The sequence below is a fragment of the Nilaparvata lugens genome, chromosome 12 (genome assembly GCF_014356525.2).
Source record: "Nilaparvata lugens isolate BPH chromosome 12, ASM1435652v1, whole genome shotgun sequence".
NCBI classification, from domain to species: domain Eukaryota; kingdom Metazoa; phylum Arthropoda; class Insecta; order Hemiptera; family Delphacidae; genus Nilaparvata; species Nilaparvata lugens.
This window is the reverse complement of record NC_052515.1, coordinates 14,039,756-14,065,390: the sequence shown is the minus strand read 5'-3', so window position 1 is coordinate 14,065,390 and position 25,635 is coordinate 14,039,756.

Here is a 25,635-nt window from a genome sequence, read left to right as displayed (position 1 = left end):
GTCCATTGATGACCATATATGAGCATTGTGCAGCGGTGCTATTGTGAGTCTTGTCTTTTGTCGGGGGTCGTTGCAGTGTTATGAGATAGCCGCGATTTCTATGGGAGGGAATTGTATGGTGGAATGATGTGGGAGAGAGAGGGTTGTATGGAGAACAGTGGAGAAAAGAGAGGGATTGATACAGGAACGGTAGGGAGAATAGAGAGGTAATGAGAGGTGACGGTATTGGAATTATTGTAGGAAGAGAGAGAGAGAGAGAGAGAGAGAGAGAGAGAGAGAGAGAGAGAGAATATTGAGTAAAGAGTGAGGAATGAATGGAAAGACAGTGAGGAAATAATAGTGTAGAGAGGGAATTAGTGAATTAAATGAGAAGAAGAGAGAGAAAAAGACGTGACAGTATTGGAATGATGGGAGGTGGAGAAAAGAAATGATAAGGAAAGGTAGGGGATGATTGGGAAGACAGTGAGGAAATAATAGTGGGCAGAGGGAAGTTGTAAGGACGATAGAGAGGGAATTAGTAAATTAAATGGGAGAATGAGAGAGCATGAGAGGTGACAGTATTGGAATAAAGGGAGGAGAAGAGAAGAAATGATGAGAGAAAGGTTGGGAAAGATTGGAAAAACAGTGAGAGAACTATAGCATAAAGGAATACTATAGCATGTTTGTGTATTATGCTACCTTTTCTCTGTGACTATAGTGAGAGAAGGAGAGATGTAAGAATGGCTGAGAGTGAACGATCGAGAGAATAGAGAGAGATTGAATATTTAGCTGTATTGGGATGATGTGAAGAAGAGAGAAGGAATGATAAGAAAAATGGTAGCGGAATGATTGGGAAAAGAGTGATGGAATTATAGTGAGGATAAGGGATTAATCAGGGTAGATAGATAGAGGCAGATTATGAGGGAATGCTAGAAGGAAAGGGATGGAGGAATTGATGAATAATAGAAAAATGGAAGGATCAGGAAGTTCCAGAGGAATAATTGGAGAAAGAGTTGGAACAGTAAGAGAATGATTAAGATAAAAGACAAATTTTGATTGATATGGAATGGATAATAAGGAGATAAAGTGAAAAGGTGTGGTTAAAGAATGATGAAAGAAACAGAGAAGGAATGATGGGGAATGGTTGACACCCTCGACAACTCAGAATTAACAAAGATAGGAATATTGAGAGGAACGGTTGGAGCGGAGAACAGTTGTTGAATGGATGTGGACAGCTCAGGAATGGAAGAATGACTGGTGACACAGTAATGAGGGGAACGGTATAAAACTGATGAGAGGAACACTGGAAACTGATGGAATTGCTGAGAAGAGTGGTAAGAGAAACAGTCGAAGAGCAGTTGTGGGACGGTGAAGGAACTATCGGTGAATGATAGGCAGAGCAAGGACAGAATGATGAGGACAGTTCAGGACTGCAAAGAGGAACAGTGAGAGGTGTGATAAGAGGAACATTTGTGGAACAGTTGAGGTACGGTGAGTAATATTCAAGGCTAATAAGAAGACTAGTGCGAGGAATGGTAAGATTAATAGTAAGAGGAAAACTTGTGGAATAGTTGAGGAGCAATGAAGGAATGGCAAAATAAATAGTAAGAGGGACACTTGTGGAACAGTTGAGGCACGGTGAAGGAATGGTGAGATGAACAGTGAGAGGAACACTTGTGGAACAGTTGGAAACGATGAGGAACTGGAGAGAGGAACAGTTGTGGGACGGTCGAGAATTATGCGGAACTGGAAAGAGTAACAGTTGAGGAACGGTGAAGAAATGGTGAGAGCAACGCTTGTGGAACAGTTGAGGAACGATAAGGAACTAGGAAGAGGAACAGTAAACGGAACTCGTGTGGAACAGTTGAGGAGCGGTGAAGGAATAGTTCGATTACAATTAAGAAGTAAACTAGTGGAACAGTTGAGGAACGATAAGGAACAGTAAGAGGAACACTTGTGGAACAGTTGAGGAACTGTGAAGAAATGGTAAGATGATCAGTAGGAGGAACACTTTGTCGGACAGTTAAGAAACGATGAGGAACTGGAAAGAGGAACCATAAGAGGAACACTTATGGAACAGTTGGGAACGATGAGGAACTGAAGAGAGGAACAGTAGGAGGAACAGTTGAGGGACAGTTGAGGAACGGTGAAGGAATGGTGAGAGGAACACTTGTGGAACAGTTGAGGCACGTTGAGGAAACGTTGGAAGAACGAACATTGGGGGAACACTAGTTATTGTGTGACAACGCATCTGGGGGAGTTAATGGAATAGGCGATTCTGCTTTCACGAATCTCTATAGAAGTTGGGGTCAATCCTTTCAAAAGCGATGTTTCACGTTTTTCCTTTGTTCTTGGGAATCATGAATGTTTCAATCGTCATTCAACAGATCTGAATGCCAGTTTTTGTCATCACATTTTTGAGAGGGACGTGTTTATCTTGTCTGTTTTGGGGTATTGCTTTTCAATTATTGCTTTATGGGTTGTGATACTCACTTTATCTGATTGGCTATTCATCAATCGTCATTCATTGAGAATCAGTCATCACGTATGATCAACAAGCTAATGTGATTAGTTATGCGGTGTAGGTATTAAGGTGCGTACAGATTTACGCGCCGCGAACATGAGCAATTCACTTTTAATCAGCTGATGCCAAGCTTTTTATAAGTGTATCTTACCGATTCTGTAAAAATACAGATATAATCAATCAGCTCATTTAAGTTAATTCCTCATGTTCGCGGCGCGTAAATCTGTACGCACCTTTATAGTGAGGTTCACATTATAATGGCACTGGAGAAAGATGGGAGAACGGTGACACCAATTCTCTGCCTTGCCACTGCCTTCTATGGAGGAAGGTATATCTGTATAAATTCAACGTATAAGTTCATTACTTCTCGTACAGTTTTTTATTTCGAGACCAAATTTGTTAAATATCCACTAAGTTACTGTAAGTTATTGTACTCTAATGTATTGTAATGAACATGCTCTCTACTGAAACAAATAGACAGATCTCCCTGATTTTCCCTTTCAACAATCATTTGACCATTCATTGATTAGGAGTTAGAGTCTACCATTCACTGAAACAGTTGAAGGCCACTTGAAAACGTGAACTTGGGCAAACAGAGAGAAGGATATCAATGACAGTGAAGCACTCTACTAGCCTTCATTTCCATTACTAAATGCAACGAATCGCTCTCTCACTCACTCTCTCTTCCTGTCTTTCTCTCTCTCTCTGTTGTGTGTTGAGGGTTGTATGACAGAGAGGACCTGGAGTCCTAACTCCGCCCTTAATAAAGGCAATTATTCAATCAATCTCTCTCTCCCCACTCATTTTCTAACTCCGTATGTGTGTGTCTCTCGCTCTCTCACTCCCTCTCTCTCTCACTAGGGTTGTGTGGCAGAGAGGACCAGGAGTCCTAATTCCGCCCTAATAAAGGCATATAATCAATCAATCAATCACTCTCTCTCTCTCTCTCTCTTTACCACAAACTTACTGTTTCTGAGATTCTATCCACAAACATATAATTTTTATACCAGGCGATGATCTCCTCTAATTAAATTGAATTCAGATATTCCTGATTCCCTTGATATTAACATTATTTCAATCAAGAATTTTCTCTTTATCGATAAATTTATCAGGACAAGCGAATAAACATGTGAATATTTCTTATTTTAGTTATAATAGTGTGAAATTTCTCTTCTATGTTTGGTTTTGAAGCATCTTAATTTAAAAATCTACTTTGTGAATTTATTTATTCATTTAGCGTATGGCACCACGACACAAATCTTTATGTTATCTAACACAAGTCACACATATCAACAATAAGTCATCTTAGTCACAAGTTATAGAAAACGTTGTGAAAATAATCAAGAACTGGAAAATTTGTGAAGTGAACAACTACAAGACTTAACCTATTTCGGACTATGTGTAACCTTATCTAAATTAGGAGAGGAACAGCACAAGGTTACTTTATTTTTCCTCTTCCTATCATTTCGATGATGTACTTGTTGTATGAATCAATGATCAATAAAACAAGTTGAAGGCTCATACGGTACAGGGATGAGAGAATTCGTATCAGAAAAATATATAAGAATTGAATACTAGAATATTGAGAATCAAGAAGTTCGATACTATAATGAGTGACCAATGTTCAAAACAATTTCATAGACACAGGTCATCACCAAAGGTAATGTGCTAAAAGTGTATTGAAGCTGTACTAAACAAATAGTTTGAAAAGCGTGCCAAAATGTGGAGTAGTTGAAACTGAAACTAATGGAGATAGGAATGAGAATATCAAATAGTGAATATACAAATAATAAGAAGAGGTGGGGGTGGATGAGATGATGAGGAGAGTAGGATGGGAAGAGGAAGAGAGAAGGATGAGAGGAGAAAGAGAGGAGGAAGGGAGAAGAGAGAAGAGTGGAAACTGAAGAGAGGTTTGAAAGTGTTTGGACAGAGCTCACAAGCGAACTGTTCCATTTTGAAATTCGTTAATTTATGTACAGAGCACTTGATCTGTAATGTACTCCACGTTTTGGCTTCTAGTCGGTGCACTTCTCAATCAATCTGTCTTTATTGAACTAGCCTTCTGTCTCACTCTCTCTCACTAACTCTCAAACTCTCTTGAACACTCTCTCCCACTTGGTCTCACACTTTCTCCCTCATAGATCTATCCGTCTCACTTGAAACACTCTAGCACTCCTTTCCTCTCGCTTGTGTGTATATTCACTTCATCCCCCGTTAATGCAATTCCTCATTAGTATGATGTTCGGAATAAGAACTTGAAAAACGTTATCCTATTATGATTATTAAGCGAGCAATTTCTGTATTTATATATCTGGTTATTTTTATATCTTGTTATTTTTATATCAAGTTTTTTTTTATATCTGGCTATTCATATGTCTGGTTATTTATGTTTAACGGATCTCGAAAACGGCTCTAACGATTTCCACGAAATTTGGAACATAGTAGGTTTATGATATTAAGATTCGATTGCTCTAGGTCTCATCCTTGGGAAAACTTGTTGAACGACATGAAAAGGATTATTCATCCTTGGCTGAAACAGCTGTGGATAGTAAAAAAGTGAGTATGTGAAAAATAAAAAAATCGCATCCCCGAAATTCATAAGATGACGTATAGCCAGCTGTGAAATATAAACACGATCATTTTAGAGAAAGGTATTCTGTTTTTCAATAAATAAAAATAACGAGCGAAGCTCGGTGCCCCGATATTTAACTTCAACTTCAATTCAAATTCATAACTAATATAACTGATATTCCACAAATAAATGTGATTTATAATTGATTGAACGAGCGTTAGCGAAGTTCTCACTTTTGACTTACTAGAGCCCAGAGTCGTTTTCTATCTGTTTGTATGTTCGACAAGAACTTTAGAGAGAATCGATCAATCAGCTTCAGATTTTGAACACGAATTCTTCGAACCTTTTTACAGGTCAAGTTCGTTTGACAACAAAATTGACTTTGTCCAGAGGACATTCCCAAATGACACTAAGATTTCCATATTTAAATTGTTTCAGAAGATCAGAAAAGTCCAATCAGGGAAAGTCCAACAATATGAGACAAAATGGGATGAATAAAACATTGAAGGAACTCTGCAAACCCCAAACTTGTTGTTGCGAAGTGCATCTGGGGAGTCAGCTAATTTCTAAAAGTTCTCACCACAGGGTAAGATTTGCCTTATGGAGGACTACATTCATGCAGATTTGAGAAACTTATGAGAAAGATTCGGAAGAAGAGTGGAAGGGAATGAGAGGGGGAAGAATAAGGTTAGGAAGGAATAATAATAATAAATTTATTTATTCTTCCAATTTATACATTACACATAATTAGAAATTATGAATAGTACAGTAGATATAAAACAACAACAACAATCTTGCAAATTATAAAAAATAAAGAAAATAAAAATAATACAATTACACGTTGTACAAAGAAATCACAATAATTCATTTACATCAAAAAAGGATAAATAATTTCAAGTACCTCGAGGACCAAAAGTCCTGTTTGGGGCACCTTCAAATTTCAATTAAGAAAGAAAAAAAGCAATGGATTATTTTGCCGAGTCGGAACTTGCATAATATGACAGGGTGAGGAGTTTTAGTTTAGAAAATACATGTTTATTAAATGTTCATCTACTTTCCCTTCATTTGAAATGAATAACCAACAATCAATGCACATTCCAGGCAATTAGCAGACTAATAAATTTCATTTTATAAATTTTCTGTACATAATTATCAACATTATTGATAAGAAGAGGAGAAATTGGATAAATGAAAAATTATAGGTTCAATAGAGGGGCTCTATTGTTTGTGATGAATGACTATTGTCATTGTTATTTACAAACTTTGACGAATAGAGGAAATTGAATTTATTCCAATTGAAGGAGTTTCTGGAAGAAGAAAGAAAGTAACACAAAAGTGCAATATATATTAAAGGAACAGCAAGGACAAAAGAGGAGGACAAACTCCATGCAGCAAGAAAATTGAGACGAACTAGAACTAGGACAAGAAATTAATATGCTACAAAAAAAATAAACTTTTGAAGTGATATCTTCAATGTATCTCATAGAACTGAAAATGAAAAAGATGACAATACTGCAGGATGATCAAGGAGTAGGAGTAGAAGAAGAAGATGAAGAAGGAGAAGAGAAGAGAAGAAAGAATGAGAAAAAAAGAAGAAGGAGAAGAACACGTACAAAAACAAGAACAAGAATAAGAGCAAGAACAAAGAGAAGAGGTGGAAGAAGAAGAAAATGAAAATGAATAGTGAATGATAAACTGATTCGGTGAAGGATGAATACAGAATCAGTATGTTGAAATGTATGCAAATGAAATTGTAATTTGCTCACTGCATCTCCCAGCAGCGATACAGTGATTGTGCCCCTGGGATATTCCACAGTAGCAGCACAATACTCTGCCCTCTGTGTAAATGACGTTTGTCTCAAGACAATGTTGCACATTGTGATGAAATTTCTAGTTGCATACGATGTAAACTCTCTTCTTGCTAAGATTGAGCGTCTTTTGGTTGGAGTAAGACGTAGTTCTGAATGCATTCAATTATAATATCATTCACTATTTTCAAACATTACTTTCATTGATCAGGATTTTTTCATTTTATGGATTCAACATTTTCAAATGGCTAAAAATCACTTGATTTTCGGGCCAAAAATAATGAATTGAGAATTTTGAATTCATAAAATGAAAAAATCCTGATGAATAGAACTAATGTTTAAAAAAGTGTGAATGATTTATAACTGAATGCATTCAGAACTACGCAGTGTGTGATTTCATAGCCTTGACCTTTGGACAACATAAACATTTTATCAAAATTTCTGGTGAGGAATAGTATAGTCTCAGCCTAGTTTTTCCTTCAATGTCATAATTGTATTATGATTATAGTGTTTTATACAATGAATGATTAAATAAATGAATATCGTCGAAACCACATCATTCATCGAACGATTCAAGATATTGAATGTTCATTATTTAAAAACTTCCAATTTAGGATGTTGAAGAAGCAGATGTGTAGCCTATGACTCTTGTTTCGATTGTTACACTCTAGTTAACAGAAAGCTTGAACATCGAGCAGCCAAATTCATAGTGTGGGTGAAGCACTACGATTGGCCAGTAGCTGTCAACCAAAAAAGGTTGAGCACGACTGTCATTGGCCGAGACTAGACACGTCTAAGTATTCCAAATATTTTCTTCCACATTTATACGCAATGTACCTCATCAGCTGTTACGATCTTTCCTTCTCCCACAATATATGTATTCTACAACTTATAGATAATAAAAAGGCGAATTAATAATTTATGATAAACCAACTTGAAAATATAGTTGCTAACAATGATCTTTCTCCTCTAATTCCCAAAAAAGAATAAAAATCAAAAGTCATTTGAAAATTGAAATAGAATAGGACTATTTGGAGGGAACTGAAAATTTATCAAATCAAGAGTGAACTTGCAAAATGGAACTGTGATGATAATACAATCATGAGGTCTGCTATATTCTTCTCAACATTATTCCATGAAAAACTTTTATTGATCAAAAATCGAGAGAGAATCAATTCTGGGCTATGCCTATGGCTCACTTTCCAGTTCTACATTTATTTTTGACAATTTCTTAGTATTTATATTCAACATTCATTATTGTATATTATGATATATGACTGTTATGAATGGAATAAATGAAAAGGCAGAAAATAACATCAAGAGAACACTAGTAAAAACAAAAGAATCTTGAGAGGTAATACTAGAATCCCATTCAATCACAAAAAACTCTGGAAAAATTGCCAAGATGAACTAAGGTTACAGATGGTGAATCGTGGTTTTCCCCAAGTTTTCCCAGCACACAGCTGCCTACGGACAGTGACTTGTCACCGAAGATAATTTCCCAGCTATTGTGGAAAATTAGTTTCCATCGCTGACTTTCCCTTCTGCGGTTTCCTGTTCCCATTGTCAGCCTTCTCCTCCTACTTCTTCATCTCACTCTTATAGATTTCCATCTGCTTCATCATTTGGTGCTCTCTGATCCAATCTTCTTCTTCTCTTCTTCTTCTTCTTCTTCTTCTTCTTCTTCTTCTTCTTCTACTACTACTGTCCTTCATCTCATCTTTTCCCCTTCTCTCTCCTGTTATCTTCTCTCCTCCTTCTTCTGTCTCACTTCATCATTCTCTCTGCTCCACTGTTCTTCACCTCATCTTTTCTCCTTCTCTCACCTGTTACCTTCTCTCCTCCTTCTTCTGTCTCACTTCATCATTCTCTCTGCTCCACTGTCTTCACCTCATCTTTTCTCCTTCTCTCTCCTGTTACCTTCTCTCCTCCTTCTTCTGTCTCACTTCATCATTCTCTCTGCTCCACTGTTCTTCACTTCATCTACCTCTGTTGATTTCTTAAATTTTTCGACTTTGTTATCTCATTCCAGTCCATTTCTCTCTGCTTTATCAATCTCTCTGTCACACTATTCCCCACCTCATCATCTCTTCTTCACTGTCCTCTTCTTTTCTCTTTTTCTTCTCTCTTACGTTATCTTCCTTTGTTCCTTCTTTCATGATTGGGACTCTATCATCTCACTCCAGTCCATTTTTCTCTGTTTTATCATATTTTACTCTCTGTTCCACTATTTTTCACCTAACCCATCTATTCTTCTATCTCTCCTTTTGGTAGAGAGTTAGTGGGGAGGATATTATTTGTAATATTCTTTCCGAAGAATGGACATTGATATGTCCAAAGCTCCGCCAATTTATGTAGATTCATAACAATATAATTATCTATAGTTATTATATTACAAATTACTTTTTCATATCATATACAGTTCAATAATCATTTTCTTAGTCTACATTATGTAAATTCATCTATAATGTTGCTGTATTGTAAGCTATTGTATATAAGTGTATAAGCCAGTATATATTGTAATCTACATAAATAAAGTACTCAATCGATCAATCAATCCTCTTCTCTCCTTTAATTCTCCTTTTGTTGTTCTCCTCCTTTTTAGTCATCTTCTCCTTCTTCCACTTCTTCATCTCCTTCTCACTCTTGTTCCTTCTCCCTCTTCTCCTCTCTTACTCTATCTTCTTTGCTTGCTCTATCCAAAATTGAGGACTTTGTTGTGGAAGGTGGTTGGTTATTGAAGGGTCTCCAGCTGCGTGGCGCCCATCCTATTACGTCTAACTTAGATGAGCTCGCATTTACATCATTTCATTGTCGACTGTTGAGAAGCCCATCACTGCCTCATAATAACGCTATTCCAAGACAGGGTGTACAAACTATTAGTAACACAAGATATTGAAACTGAAATACTTCCATGATTGACATTACACAATACTATAATCTTGTCTGAACAATATTAAATTCATACTATATTGAAAGTGGAATACTTCTTTGAATAATATCGGGCCACCGAGCGTTATTTTTATTTATTGTTAAACAGAACACAGTTATCCTCTGAAATGATCGTGTTGATATTTCACAGCTGGCTCTATGTCATCTTATGAATCTCGGGAATTCGATTTTTTGATTTTCCACAGAATCACTCGCTCAATTTTCACTATCCACAGACAACGAAAGTCTCAGCTGTTTCAGCCAAGGATAAATTATCCTTACAGTTGTGTTGTGAGTGATGTGGTGCTTTCCTATAGGATAAATTATCCTTCTAATGTCGTTCAGCGAGTTTTCCCAAGAATGAGACCTAGTGCAATCGATTTTTTACATCATAAACCTACTATGTTCCAAATTTCGTGAAAATCGTTAGAACCATTTCCGAAATTCTTTGAACATGAATAACCATTTATAAAAATAACCACATAACGAGATATAAAAATAATAAAATATAAACAGATAAACATGAATTGCTCGCTTAATATAATAGGATTAAACGAAAATCCCAATTAAATGCTGTAGATCACCCGGAAGACTTTTGCTACTGCAAATATTGACAACAGGGTAAACAGCTAGATGGAAATTCCATGAGTGCTACTCTACAAAATTTATTTGTCAGACCGGGAATCGAACCCAGTACCTTACTAGTAGGTACTATTCCCGTCCAATTACAACTAAATAAATAATAAATAATATCGAGTGAACTGGCTGGCTCAGGTCTGGTGTCAGAGTTTTCAGGTCGCAACTGATCAATTTCAGGGCCTCTGACATGACCTAACGACTGCTTTTTAGGCAGCCGGGACCGACGGCTTAACGTGTCCATCCGAAACACGGGAGTGGCCCGATATAAATATCTTGCCCGGGCCGGGATTTGAACCCGGGCCTCTGAATCATAAAGCCAGCATCTTATCCACTCGACTACGGCTACTCCATCAATAACAACTGTCATATACAGATTGAATCTGAAATGATGACCCTGAAGTTTGAAGATGAGAGGTGAAGGAATTTTCGAGTAGGTTATTGGATTCCAATACAATTAACTATTCTTCTTCAAATAATCTATTGAATTATTTCGATAAATTTGATATAAAATAATGTTTTAATGTTTTAAGTGTAAAGAATATTTCCGGTATCTAGTGGCACGTTAATGGATCAGGAAGTTAATGTGAGTATTGTATTTTTTATGTAAAGAGTACTTTTCAATCGTTATCCTAATTAATAAGAATAAACTCCGAAAATCTAACCTATTTTACTCACAAAATATAATTATATTGATAGAGTTACCAACTACAGCTACCAGCTGAACATTTGTATAGCTACAGATAGATAATACGAGTTAGGTAATCAACTCAGAAATCATCTTGTATCCGTGTTGTTTCAAAGATATCATATGTGTGGTTGTAGATATTCGAGTGGTAACCTGAGCTTCAACGATAACCTGAAAATGATTGGCTCATGGGGCTGACTCAATATCTGTTGCCAAACTTTGAGACGGATTGAAGATGAAAAAATTCTTAATTAGGCGGTATTAGGACTTTTAAGTCCTCTCTACCACTCAACCTCAAATTCGGATTCCCACATTATCAGTGTAACCAGTACAACGAGAATAAAATTCCAATGATTTCTTATTTGAATATTCCCACTGAGCACAGAAATTTAGGGAATAGCCAATAAGAATGGATGTAATGAAGGACTAGGAGTTCTTATGTACAGTTCTGTCCTTTTCCCTCATTAGCCTACATTAATTTTTGTGATTGCGAATGAATGAAGGAATAGATGATTTAAGATGAATGTAATAAGGGTTTAGAAGTTAATATTGTACAAATATGTATTTGTAATTTTGGCAATAAATTCAATTCAATTCAATTCTTATGTCCAGTTCTGTTCTATTCCCTCATTACATTCATTTTCGCATTTGCAAATGTATAGGGAATGGAGGATAGATTATGAAGATGAATGTAATGAGGGAATAGGTGTTCATAATAATTTATGTGTAATATCCAAGAATGACTATATTCTCATTCGATTTCTACTCATTTCATTTTAATTTTTTTTCTATTGTGAATAAAAATATGAAGAAGGGCCCCACACAGGATTACCTTGGGGGTTTCATTTAGACTTTGATATACAATGTATTGTGCATTCGAAGGTGTTTGCTTCACCAGTAAAGAGTGTTTTTTTCTGAAATATTTTGTACAATGTATGTTGATTGGTCGAATGAATATTATTATATTATAAGTATATGTTCAATTTTGTCCTGTTCTCTCATTTCATTCATTTTTGCAATTTTGAATGGACAGAGAATAGAGGAATACATAATGTAGATGAATGTCAAAGTTAGTAGACAGTAATCTGTCTACTAACGTTGGATGAATGTGATGAGATAATATGAGTTCTTATGTTCAGTTCTGTCCTATTCCCTTATTAAATTCATTTTCGCAATTGCGAATTGATAGAGGAATAGATTTTGAAGATGTAAGTAACGAGGTTTTTCCTTCTTCATCCTCCTCCTCCTCTTCTTCTTCCTCCTCTTCTTCTTCCTCCTCTTCTTATTCTTCTTCTTCTTCTTCTTCTTCTTCTTCTTCATCTTCTTCTTCTCCTTCTTCCCTTTCTACTCCTTCTTCTCCTTCCCTGATCTGTAGATATGGTTGCATTTATCATAACCTAATGCATTTTATACGGGGTTTGAACAAACAGCTGACATTTCTTCTGCATAAGGGCCTAAGTTTCGCTTTTTCTAAAGTTGGTTTGACGATTAAACCCGTTAAATCATTGTATGGTCGCATTTATTATAATGTCTTTAAATCCAGTCAGCTGATGGTTTTAACCAGAATTTAAGTATAACCATAGAGAAAGAATAGCGTAAGTAGATATCCCATGGTATAGGGCGTTCATGTCGCAACATTCACTGTTATCTCAAGCCGATTACTGTCGACTATTGTCGATTTTTACTGTTTTGAGCGGATAAGAGTGTATAAACGGCACAATATGAGAGACTACCAGCGTCATAAAGCTTCACAGGAGAGAACTACGTGGACTATCAGTATGAGATAACAGTAAAAGTTGCGACATAAACGCCCTATACCATGGGATATCCACTCACGCTGTTGTTTCTCTATGGTGTAACGTTCTTGGATGAAGCCACCCTAAGCATTTAATTCAGACTGTGCATACGGACTGACAAAACGGCAGATATACATCAATATTCAAGTCATGCATTCGAACAGAAGTGGTCATCAATGCTATTTGCTCCCTGATTTGAAGAGTGGCCGACTGTCTCATCAGGGGTTGATAGATTGGGGTGGACTTGTCTAATTTGGGGTGGACTTTCCTGATACCTGATGGTAGGACTTCCCTCATGGTAGGTGGCAGTGCAATCTGATAGGTTAGGGTGGACTTTCCTGATACCTAAAGGTAGGTAGTAGGACATCCTTCATGGTAGGTGGCAGTGCAACCTGATAGATAAGGGTGGACTTTCCTGATACCTGAAGGTGGGTGATAGGACTTCCGCCTCATGGAGAGACTTTCCTCATGGTAGTTGGCATTGAAGCCTCAACCACGATTCACAGCAGGTCTGTTTGATATAATAATGTTATCTCGACAGGGGATCACACCACGACACAGTACTCGAGAATACTACTAGTTACAATCATTACGAGTGAGAAACGAAGAGAGGCGAGAGAGTGAGAAAGAGAGAGAGAGAGTAAGAGGAATAAAGAGTGAGAGGGAAAGTGAGGAAGTTTGAGTGAGTAACAGCTGTGAAGTATAGGACACCAGCAAATGTGGTTTCTACTCTCAGGGGTCAGAGGTAACACTTGGGGAAGATTTTCAAGGGTTTGGTGCTACATCTGGCTATTGGTACAGGAATACATGAGTACTATAGAAGATCTTGAAGTTCGGCACTCCAGGAAGTATTTTTCAAGGGTTTTCTCCATTTGTTACTTTGATGTAAATGAATGAACTGATTTCAATTATTCATACAACTGATATAAATAGAGATGAATATATATAATAAATATGAATTTATATCACATATCTTCTCCAAATGTATGAATTAGGGCTACTTATACTTATTATAGAATAGAATAGTACCATTCTATTGAAATTAATAGAATAGTAGATTGAAAATACAAAATAAATTATAAAAATCTGGTGTGGCGCACTCACACAACTTTCCTTGCCGTTATGAGAATTGATCACCTAACGCATCTTGTTCTGGCGCATCTCAAGTCTACTTATAAACAAAGATCTGAGTCAGCTGTTTACAGGACGATAACGCTGGATACATACGAGATCTGCTATCTCTTCATAGTGAATGATTAAATAGAATCAACAGTTGCCAACAGTTTGTAATTGGATAATCACATTTTCTCGAATTTCGAGCTTATTTTCAATTTTAGGTGAAAATGTTGCTGAACATTAATTGTAGAGATTCTCATGCTCAATCTTTTTCACTCGGAATTTTTTGTTTGAATTGTATCTGAAGCCTGATAATTGAGAATCTAAAATCAAACTTTGCATAGATGGGGCGGGGCTCCTGAAATTTTTACTGATATGGGACTTTTGGTAGTTGATAGAGCTTATCAATAACTATTTTGGGTATAACTTTAATCAAAATCGTTGGAGCCGTTTTCGAGAAAATCGCGATAAACCCTGTTTTTGACAACATTTTCGCCATTTTAGCCGCCATCTTGAATTGAATTCGATCGAAATTGTTCGTGTCGGATCCGTATATTGTAAGGACCTTGAGTTCCAAATTTCAAGTCATTCCGTTGAAGGGGAGATGAGATATCGTGTACACAGACGCACATACACTCATACACACACACACACACACACACACACAACACACACACACACACCACACACACACACACACACACCACACACACACACACCACCACTCACACACACACACACACACATACAGACCATACCCAAAAACCACTTTTTTGGACTCAGGGGACCTTGAAACGTATAGAAATTTAGAAATTGGGGTACTTTAACTTTTTTCGGAAAGCAAAAACTAGTTTCAGTGATCCACACCGTCTTCAGGTTTTAGAAAAAAAAAATTTAAAACCTTATTTTATTCTCATTATTCTTTTAAAACCTGAAGATAATGTGGATCACTGAAACTAGCTGTTATAATTTCTATTATTCCATTAATTTCAAAAAACGGTACTATAATAACATTTAATAAATATTCATATTAGGCTACACTTGTGACCCATTTGAGCAGTACAATACATACTCAGTGCATATTTGTTTAAACAGGGTACTATTGTTTTCCTACTTGACAACTACATCTTTCAAGCTTTTTTTTTCGTTGCTTTATTGTAGTAGTGTCTCTTGTAGAATTCAGAAATTCAGATGTAAGCAACCTAAAGGGTGATTCACCTGAAAAGGGTAACTGGATCTGTAGATAAAGTATGAACGATTTATTTCGACTAAACTCTAAGTGGCAAGTAGTCTCTTAGTATATACTCTAAACCCTTCAAGCCAATCCTTCCTCTTCCACCTCCACACCTCTTTCTCCTCTCCTCTTACCCCATTGTCATCTTCCCTTTCCCTATCTATTAAATCGTTCAAATCTGAAGAGAGATAATAAGCCTAAAATTAGTATCTGAATCTGTAGAAGAAGTATGAACAATATAAATTTTGACTAAACTCTAAGTAGCGAATAGTTTCTAGAAAAATAGATTGAACACAGCTAATTCAATTTTTATGACCAAACTTGACACCTCTTTCATCTCTGACTCATCATGTCCTCTCCATCCATAAAATCAACATGAATGAAAACGTTTGTCTTATCGTCCATGACTGCATCACCAACTAGTCTTAAAACATTTGCCTTTGTGAATAAATAGCTGAATAGCTTGTGCAAAAATGTTATGCAACTCTAAAACTCCTACGGATGGAAATACCTGTGATATTCCCGGGCTGACAAATAATTTTTTAGTAGTAGCGCTCATCGAATTTCCATCTAGATGACCTCGACTTTGCTGTCAATATTTGTAGTCTTCGGGGTGGTTTACAGCATCTAATTAGGATTTTTATCTAGTAATAATCAATTATAATTATTCTAAAACTTTTTCTGTCAGTTTTTCTGCTTTCACAGCTAACTAATTGCTCTAGCCCAACCCACATTCTCACTCTATCTCTCTCACACATCTCATATCACATCTTCCTCTCTCACTCTCAATCAGCACACTGTCACTCTCAGAGAGAGAATCAGCTCCAATCTCGTATGTGAGCCATGCATCCACATACATCAGCATCAGTTTAGGTCACCATTTACACACACTCTGACACATGTACATCACACAAACACACACACAGACACCATGTAGCATAACTGATTCCGATCATGGATGGTGGATTAGGTGGTTGGAGGGGGTTGTAGGAGGGAGAAGATAGGGACGAAGGGAGGAGGTAAGGGAGGAAGAAGGTGAGTGGGTAAGAGGAGAGGAAAAAGAGGTGTGAGGATGATAGTGAAAGGGAGGAAGATGATGATTGGGTAAGAGGGGATGAGAAAGAGGTGTAGAGGTGGAAGAGGAGGGAGTGATACAATGATGAAGATGAGAGGAGGGGGAGAGGTGATGTAGAGGAAGTGGTGAAGAAGGATAAGAGGGGGGGGCAGAACATGTGATCGACCCCTCATGACTGATCTCTGAGCTTCCATGCATGTTGACATGACAGACTTCACACGCTGGCTCATGAGCTTGGGGTGACAATGCTACATATCACTCACTCACTCACTCTCACTCATTCAATCATTCACTCACTCACTCACTCATTTATTCACTGTCACTCTCTCTCTCTCACTCACTCACTCACTTACTTTCTAACTCACTCACTCATACACTCATTCATCCACTCTCTCTCTCACTCACTCATTCATAAACTCATTCATTCACTCTCCCTCTCTCTCTCTCTCTCTCTCTCTCTCTCCCGGTTGTGTGTTAATGGGAAGGATATGTTATATCCTTCTTAGAAAATCGACAATCATTTGTTGAAACACAGCCGATTTATGGAGTTACATCACATTATTATATTATCGTTATTTTAATTGCATTCAATCTTTATTCTCATTGATCAATATTATTATTTATACTCTGTAGAATTCTTTGAATAACTAGCATTATCGTCATTTAAATTGGTGTATAAGCCAGTAATTATTGTAACATACATAAATAAAGTAATCCAATCTAATCTAATCTCTCTCTCTCTCTCACTCACTCGTTCATACACTCACTCGTTCACTCACTCTCTCTCTCTCTCAATCTTACTCTTCTACTCACTCATTGATTCACTCAATCATAAAATCACTCATTCACTCATACATTCACTCACTCACTCACTTACTCTTTCACTCATTCACTCACTCACTCACTTACTCTTTCACTCATTCATTCACTCACTCGTACAATTACTCATTCAATCACTCACTAATTCACTCACTCACTCACACTGTTTCTGTCTGCAATATCCCAAAAACAATATCCCAAGATAAAAAAACTGTTCCATCTTTACATCTTGTAGAATATTTGAAGATCTGATCAAGCAAATCATCAAGAATCATACGCAGATAATCAACTAAATTGTGATGATTGAACAATACAATTAATATTACCAAAAAATATTCTGATTTAATTATGGAATTAAATATAATACCATGTGACTATTTATCAAATAAACAAATTGAATAATACTGTTTGTATTAATTCAGATGCATATAGTGAGGTCCACGTTATAATGACAGTATTAGATCAGCTTCAGTTTTGCTATCCTTCTCTATTATTCGACAAAGCCGGTGGTACAATCCTTTTCTAGGTCCACAACGATGACAATTATGTCTTTGACAGTGTAGAAATATAATTAATTAATGCAGAGAATCAGCATCGCTATTCTTCTATCTTTATCTACTGCCATTATAACGTGGACCACACCACGGTATATAGAAGAAGACGGTAGGTGTCACGCGCATGTTTGTGCTAAATTTCCGGTGTAGCTGACGTAATTTTATATTCAATCATCTGTTTTTAAGAAATAAGTTTCATAAATTGCCAATAGGTGTTGAAAGCCTCGGTTGGTGGCGATGACGTAATCTAGCTAGCTGGCCACTGCGCACACATTTCGTGGCCCCTACCGTTTTCATCTAACTACCGTGGACCACACTATAGTCATATTGGAGGAATTCCACTCGATCAATTTTATTATTTTGTACTGTTTCATGTAAAATGTAATTCTTATTTTGTTGAAAATCAGAATATATATGTACATGTATTGTTATGCCAAGTGAAAATAAACGAATTGAATATTGCATTGAATTGAAATGAGCTGTTCGACTCTCTCTAAGGCTGTGACATTGAGAATATGATAGCCCTATCGCATGAGAAGATGTGTTGTTGTCTCAGCGAACTTTACAAATGAATAACACGCTGCTGTATTTGTTACATCATTGTCAATCTCTCGTAGTAGTCCCAGTCGAACGTTATTCCAATGGATGTGACTGTGTTATCAATTCTTTTTTGTTATCAATTCTTTTAGTCGTCTTGTACTTGCTCTTGTAATTCGTCAAGAATGTCTTGTACTTATTTGTGAAAGATGAACCGACTAAATCCTCTCAACTTTGTAGTTGTGGAATAAGAAGAACTACAAGATATCAATGGAATGTAGAGATGAAAATATATGAACTGATATTGAACTAGAGTGTGAAAAACTATCGAAGGAAGAATGGAGTAGAAAACTTGAGAAAATGCTATAACCAAAGAATTGGTAAGTATTTTCAAAACGCAAAAGAGAGAGAATGACTGGTAGTGGTTGAAGAATGAAGGATGATTAGGGTGAGGGAAAGAAATAACTGACGAGGGTGTAAAAGAGAAAGTGAGAAAGAGAGTCTGAGAGTGAGAGAGAGTTAGAGTGACAGAAAGAGAGAATGAGAGAAAGTGAGAGAGATTGAAAGTTGAAGTTTGATTGAGGGGAGAAAGGCCTACTGAGTTCGGACAGCCAATTAGTGATTTAACGGCTGAATCAGCATGGAATCCTCAGCCACAATGCATCCACCACCATCATCATCATCATCATCATAAGCATCATCATCATCAGCATCATAAGCATCAGTAGCCTACCATGACAATGCTGCAGTCAATACGGTAGCATCATGGTACATCATGCAAACCTCATTCCATTTGACCAGAGCCAAATCAAGAGAGTGAGTCAATAGAATGAGAGAGGGTTGAGAGAGTGAGACAGATAAGGGAGAAAGGAAAGATATAGAGAGAAATAAAGAAAGAGAGAATGTGAGATAGAAGAGGAGAAAGAGATAGAGTGTGGTAGGGAAAGAGGGAGAAAGATATATGAGATTTGTAAGGGAAGAGAGTGTGAGAGAAGATATGCTGATAAACGAGTCGTTTTCACCCCATATTTACTCAGCCAAGGTCCCTATAGTGGAGTCAATGAGGATCAAATTCTAAGGATTTGTACAGTTTTTCTGTGTACTGGAGACCCATAGAAAGATTGAAAAAAGACTGGGAGAATTATACCAGGTATTTATTGTGCATGCAAGAGTTTTATTGATGATTGCTGCAGCCCTTGTCTTGTTGGATTTTCAAATAGAAATGGAAATGAATTCAAGATTGGTGACGAAATCGAAATATTTCTTCAATGGTTTTTGTAGATTTGACGACTTCTGAAATCGGTCTTCCCATGTTGAAGAAATTTATAATACGAATAATGTTTGTAAGCAATAATATAAATTCAATACCGTAACTACTATATAACATTTTGTAAGGGTAGATAAAGCTCAACCTCAAAATACTTCCAAGCAGCAGAAACAAAATAGTTAATTGAATGGAGAATAAATTAATGAGTGCATTTATTTGTAAGGCAATTATATTATTTTTAACACCTTGGCCTCTTCCACCACCACCCTCTTCATCTGCTCCTACTCCCTCGATACTACCCCCTCTTCTGTTCCTTTATCTTCTTCATCTTCTCCTTCACATCTTCAAACATCATTTCTCCCATCATTATCAACATATTTATCAATGGTTTTATGCACTGGGCATTCTACTTCTCCTCCTCTTCCTCCTCCTTTTTATCCTACACCTGTACCTCTTTCTTCTTCTCCAACTTCTCCATCTGCTACTCCTCATACACCACCGTGCCATTCTCCTCCTCCTTCTCCTTCGACAAGTCCTCCTCATCATCATCATCATCCTTCTCCTCCTCCTTCTTCTCCTCCTCCTCTCACTCCTCCTCCTCCTCCTCCTTCAACACCTCATCCTCCACCTCCTTCTCCACAACCTCCTCCTCCTCCACCTCTCCACCACAGCTATCTGACCTGTCTCATCAGCGCTGATTATTTCCGAGGGCAAACAGCGAAACAAATGAAAGTTTTGTTGGTGTTGTCTGTTTGTCTGTCTGTTTGCCAGCGCATTGTGACAGTTGGATGGGTTCGTTTTAGGGGCTCCTCAGCCTCCCTCCGACCCCAAAAAACCCTCTGGAAGGTCTCTAAGCCCCTCTTTGTTCCCCAACTGAAGGGACGTGTTTGGAAATTTTAATGGTCAGCGATTCTGCCATGACTGAAAATCAATTGCTTTTTGAAACAGGTTTTTTTTTTGTTTTGTTAATAAAGATGGTCACTGTCTGGTGTTTCGTGGATCTGTTTTAATCGTCGGTTGACGTTGATGACGTCACTGCAACACGTTGTATTATTTCGAACTGTTTTCATCAGCTTTGTATTTTGACTTCACGTGAAATTTCAGTTCGAATTCGTGAGATTCATGTTATAAAGTCAGCGCCTGATCAACTTCTATCCTCTGTCCTTGTCTGCCATTGGACAAAGCCGATAGCTCCATCCTTTCCAAACTCTGCGCTGTTGCCAAATTGTTCGTGAACCATGTAGATATAAGGAATACCAAAATATTCAATCTCAATTGTAAGAAATTATTGAAACAATTATGGCGTAAGTCTGAATAGTATAGCTTATTATTCACTGACTAGATACTAGTCATATACTAGATGATTTATACCATAGTGAGGTCCACGTTATAATGGCAGTGAAGAAAGATAGGAGAACAACGTTGCCGATTCTCTGTCTTGTCAATGCCTCCTTGGAAATATGGATAAGGGTACGGAGTAATAAAGAATACTGTATATTTTTCTCTGTGGTATAGTTGAAGCTTGAATATAGAATGGGTGCAATTATTGATCAGGGCACAATAAGTGAGTTATTGCATAAATTTCAACGTGAGAATTGAAAAAGTTGCAAGATGTCACAGTGAAAGCAGAAGGAAGGGCACAATCAGCTTAATGTTTCTTTAGCTTTCTAACTGAAAGTTATTTTCCAATTAGAATATGATCCCCGATGAAATTGTTGAAATTGTCATTGTAAAACAAAATTTATCTTTTTCCATGATTTTTAAGAAATCTGTTTCAGTGTATTCTCACTTTAGGGCCTATCTGTAGACACCTATATTTCCAATATTTATTTCATGATTATAACTAATAATGTATATGTTTGTATTGATGTTTTGTATAGAACTGGAAAAAATGAAGCATATTATAACATCTTCGAATGTAACATTTATGGGGAAAAACCCAGGATTCTCAATTCTTCGGTGGTATCCCTTCTCCCCCCCCAAAAAAAACCTCTTGATCCCCCCCCCCCTAACAGTTTCGTGAAATGGCGCCACTGTTTGGCAAATAGATTGCAGGGCCAATACATAAACACTGAAGGTGGGATACTGTAATCAATTTGGACCAAAAAATAAAATCCAGTAAAATTCAAGGAAATTCTATCAAAATACGTGGACGTTCCCTCAAAAAATATTCGAAAAAAGATTTGGCATCATATACTTCATAATCCGGTTTCTCTATCTCTCTCAGGAACATCAGCACTCTATGAATCCATCACACTCACTTTCTCTCCCTTCATGTATCTTTCTCTCCCACACTCACTCATTCTCTCTCTCTCTCCCTGCATATATATCATTCTCTCCCACTCCCACACACACTCTCTCTCTCTCTCTCTCTTTTGGTAGAGAGTTAGTGGAAGGATATTTTTAATATTCTTTTCGAAGATGGACATTGATATGTCCAAAGCTCCGCCAATTTATGTAGATGCATAACAATATAATATCTATAGTTATTATATCACAATTACTTTTCATATCATATACAGTTCAATAATTATTTTTTTGTCTATATTATGTAAATTCATCTATAATTTTGCTGTATTGCAAGCTATTGTATATAAGTGTATAAGCCAGTATATATTGTAATCTACATAAATAAAGTACTCAATCAATCAATCAATCCCTGCATATATCTCTTTCTCTCCCACTCTTTCTCTCTCTCTCTCCCTGCATATATCTCTTTCTCTCCCACTCTCACACACACTCTCTCTCACATTCTCTCTCTCTCTCACTTCATATATCTTTCTCTCCCCCTCACACTCTCTCTCTCTCATTCTCTCACTCTCTCTCACTTCATATATCTTTCTCTCCCCCTCACTCACTCATTCACTCTCTCTTCCTCACTCAGTTACTGTCTCTCTCAGCTACCTGAGTACTCTATGGATTTTTGCAAATTTCAGCCTCTCCCCCTTCATTTTTTACCGGATATTGAGTTTTTAATCAGTTCCAAGATGGCGGTCGCCTTATGCATCTTATCAGGCAGTAAGCTTCTCATTATTGGAATTCTGAGCGATATTGTACAAGTTAGCCTCATTTCTTATGTTATACTTGGAAGATTTCAAGAAACCAGGAAAATTCTGCTCTGAAAGTGTGGGAGGAGATTACTTGTTAGGGAAGTCCTTCATGTTTTAATGGAATATTTCCCATTCTCTTCGGGGGAGATAACATTATTATTAATGAACTCCTACTGGATATATTGAAATTTGAAATAATAATCTCCAAAATAACTAGTTTCTTTCAACAGTTACTCGAATTTAAAAGTTCTAATTGAATCATCTGTTGCTCCTATTCATGATTATAAATACTTATTCATTACATCACAATACATTACAATCTTCATATATTATATTGAATCTGTTTATAAATTTCTCACATTTATTTACTAACTGATGAATATAAGCCATAAGAAGACCATTTGGCTTTTTGGCATAAGTCTAATTTCACACACTCCGATTTTTGGATGTAACCTACGATCTTTTGCCGTTCTTATGAATTCTACCCTATTATATTGAGCGAGCAATTTATTTATTTATATATCTGGTTATTTTTATATATGGTTAATTTCATATTTGGCTATTTTTATTTATCTGGTTATTTATGTTTTACGGATCTCGAAAACGGCTCTAACGATTTTCACGAGATTTGGAACATAGTAGGTTTATGATATGAAAATTCGATTGCACTAGGTCTCATTTTTGGGAAAACTCGCTGAATGACATTGAAAGGATAATTCAACCGTGGAAAACAGATGATAATTTCGTCGTCTCTCGATAACAGAAGATGCGTGTGCCTGTGTGGGAGAGAGATAGAATTACTTTCAGCTGTGTAATCATAATCAATCAGCGAGAAATTTTATCTAGCTAGACAATTTAATCGACTCGATCAACATATTCTGATTTGTTGACATGACAATCATGATAATCCTCCTAAACTAGAGTACATCATAATTTTCAAAGTTATCATTATTTGACAATTTTAAGTGATTAGTGAGTGTTATTTTGTTATTCAATTTGGTTTGTTCAAAATCTAAATTATAATTTTTTTGTTTTCAAATGTTTTGAACAGAAAATTGAACCTGAATTCATGTGTATGGTACATATTTTTTTTCTGGACTATTTGTAGCATAAATCAAAATTCGGGAAAGAAACTGTTTTGGGCTGTGCCTATTAGTACTTCCCCAATCATTTTAAAGAATTGTGTTCGGTTCATCAAAAGTCAATAAATAAATAACGAGCGAAGCTCGGTGCCCCGATATTTATTTATTCATTACCATACAATTTTCATATATTATATTGCATTTGGATATAAATTTCTCATAATTACTAACTGATGAATACAAACCAACAAGAAACCATTTGGCTGTTTGGCATAATTATTCTAGTTTCACACATCGATTTTTGTATGTAGCCTCTTTTGCCGTCTTTATAAATTATTCTAGATTGGACTTAGCTTGACAAATATTTTTTGATGTGATCACGTGCTTGTTAAGTTCCATTCAATCTACTAAAATTTATAAGTACAACAAAAAATTGTGAGTCAAAAAATCAATACTGGCTTTATTAGGGCTCTTTGTCAGGAAATCTTGAAGTCAGGATAGTAGCCAACTCGAGTAGAAAACATGAATCTGGTTCAATGTTAAGGTAATCTCCAGATATTTCATCAAGAAAAAAGAGATATTCCTAGAAACACCTTTGATGTGGGCTATGCTTTTTTACCAAGTCATGCATGTTGGGAATAGCTTCCTATCCTTCCTTATATAACCACTTCAAACCTTTAAAGTCTTGAAACCACTTGAAACCCAAAACTTTTTAAAGGCAGTTGATATCCATGGTCACAAAGTGAAAATATTCTTTGAAAACATTGTCAAACTCAGATCATTACATGCAAAGTTGTGGTCTGCTTAGAAGCTCCAGAATTCTTCACTTTTTAGGTGTGACTGACTTTTCAGTGGCTTCTTGTGTTTCGAATTTTTCCTATAGTTGCAAGGCGAATGAAAAAACAGGAGGTCATTTTCCATCACAAGGATTTTCGTCTGAAATTCTCATATTCGAGATTTTCAAAGTTTTAAGTTGAAACGTGTCAAGACAAAGATGGAGATCACTTTTGGAATCAGAATGGAAGTAAATGACGATGAGTTACTAAGGAGGAGAGCGATTTATTTTTTGAACAATCTATTGAGAATATTCTCAATGCATTGATTTGTTTCATAAAAAATATCATCCCCAAGGAAGCTTGAGCGTGTCTGGTCATCTCTTGGCCAACGATGATTGAGCTCAATTTTCATTGGTCTACGGCTAATGACCAATCGTAGGGCTTCACCCACACTGTATATTCTGCTGCCCAATTTTCAAGCTTCCAGTTATTTGAAAAATTATTGATCTCCAACTGTTTATATAGACCTATTGATGGTTCTAACAATATCGGTGTGTTTTTCATTCAATTTATAAAAATTGGTGTAGTACACTCACATAACTTCCTTGCTCATTTGGAAACTACGATCAGACTTCTGTATAATGTTTTCAGAGTACTTTTTCCTTTGTGTAAATTGTGAAATTCGATGATTTTTTTAGTCGTCATTTTTTTAAAGTCGTCAAAACAGCTGTTCTACAGATGAAAATAATATCTCGACTATGTGTTCTTTATGAACTGCGCTACTTACCTACCTCCTGCACGAGAAGAGGTTACTAAGTCCATTTCTCAAGGATGGGGTGGACCCCCCATCAGTTACTCAGTGAGGAGACTCATGCCAGTTGATAGAGCTGATAAATAACTAAACAGAGTATGAATTTGAAAAAAATCGGTCAAGTAATGTTGAGAAAATCGTGAAAAACATGTTTTTTATAGTGATTATCTGCCATTTTCTCAAGAATATTACGGAGCTCCTGCAGTTTTCCCAGAAATGAGACTTATGTCAGTTGATAGGGCTATAGGGCTTATGAATAGCTATCTAGGGTATAAATTTGAAGAAAATCGTTGGAGCCGTTTTCTCGAGAAAACGTTGAAAACATGGTTTTTCAAACACCCAAAAATCATGTTTTTGGACTCAGGTGACCTTGAAAACGT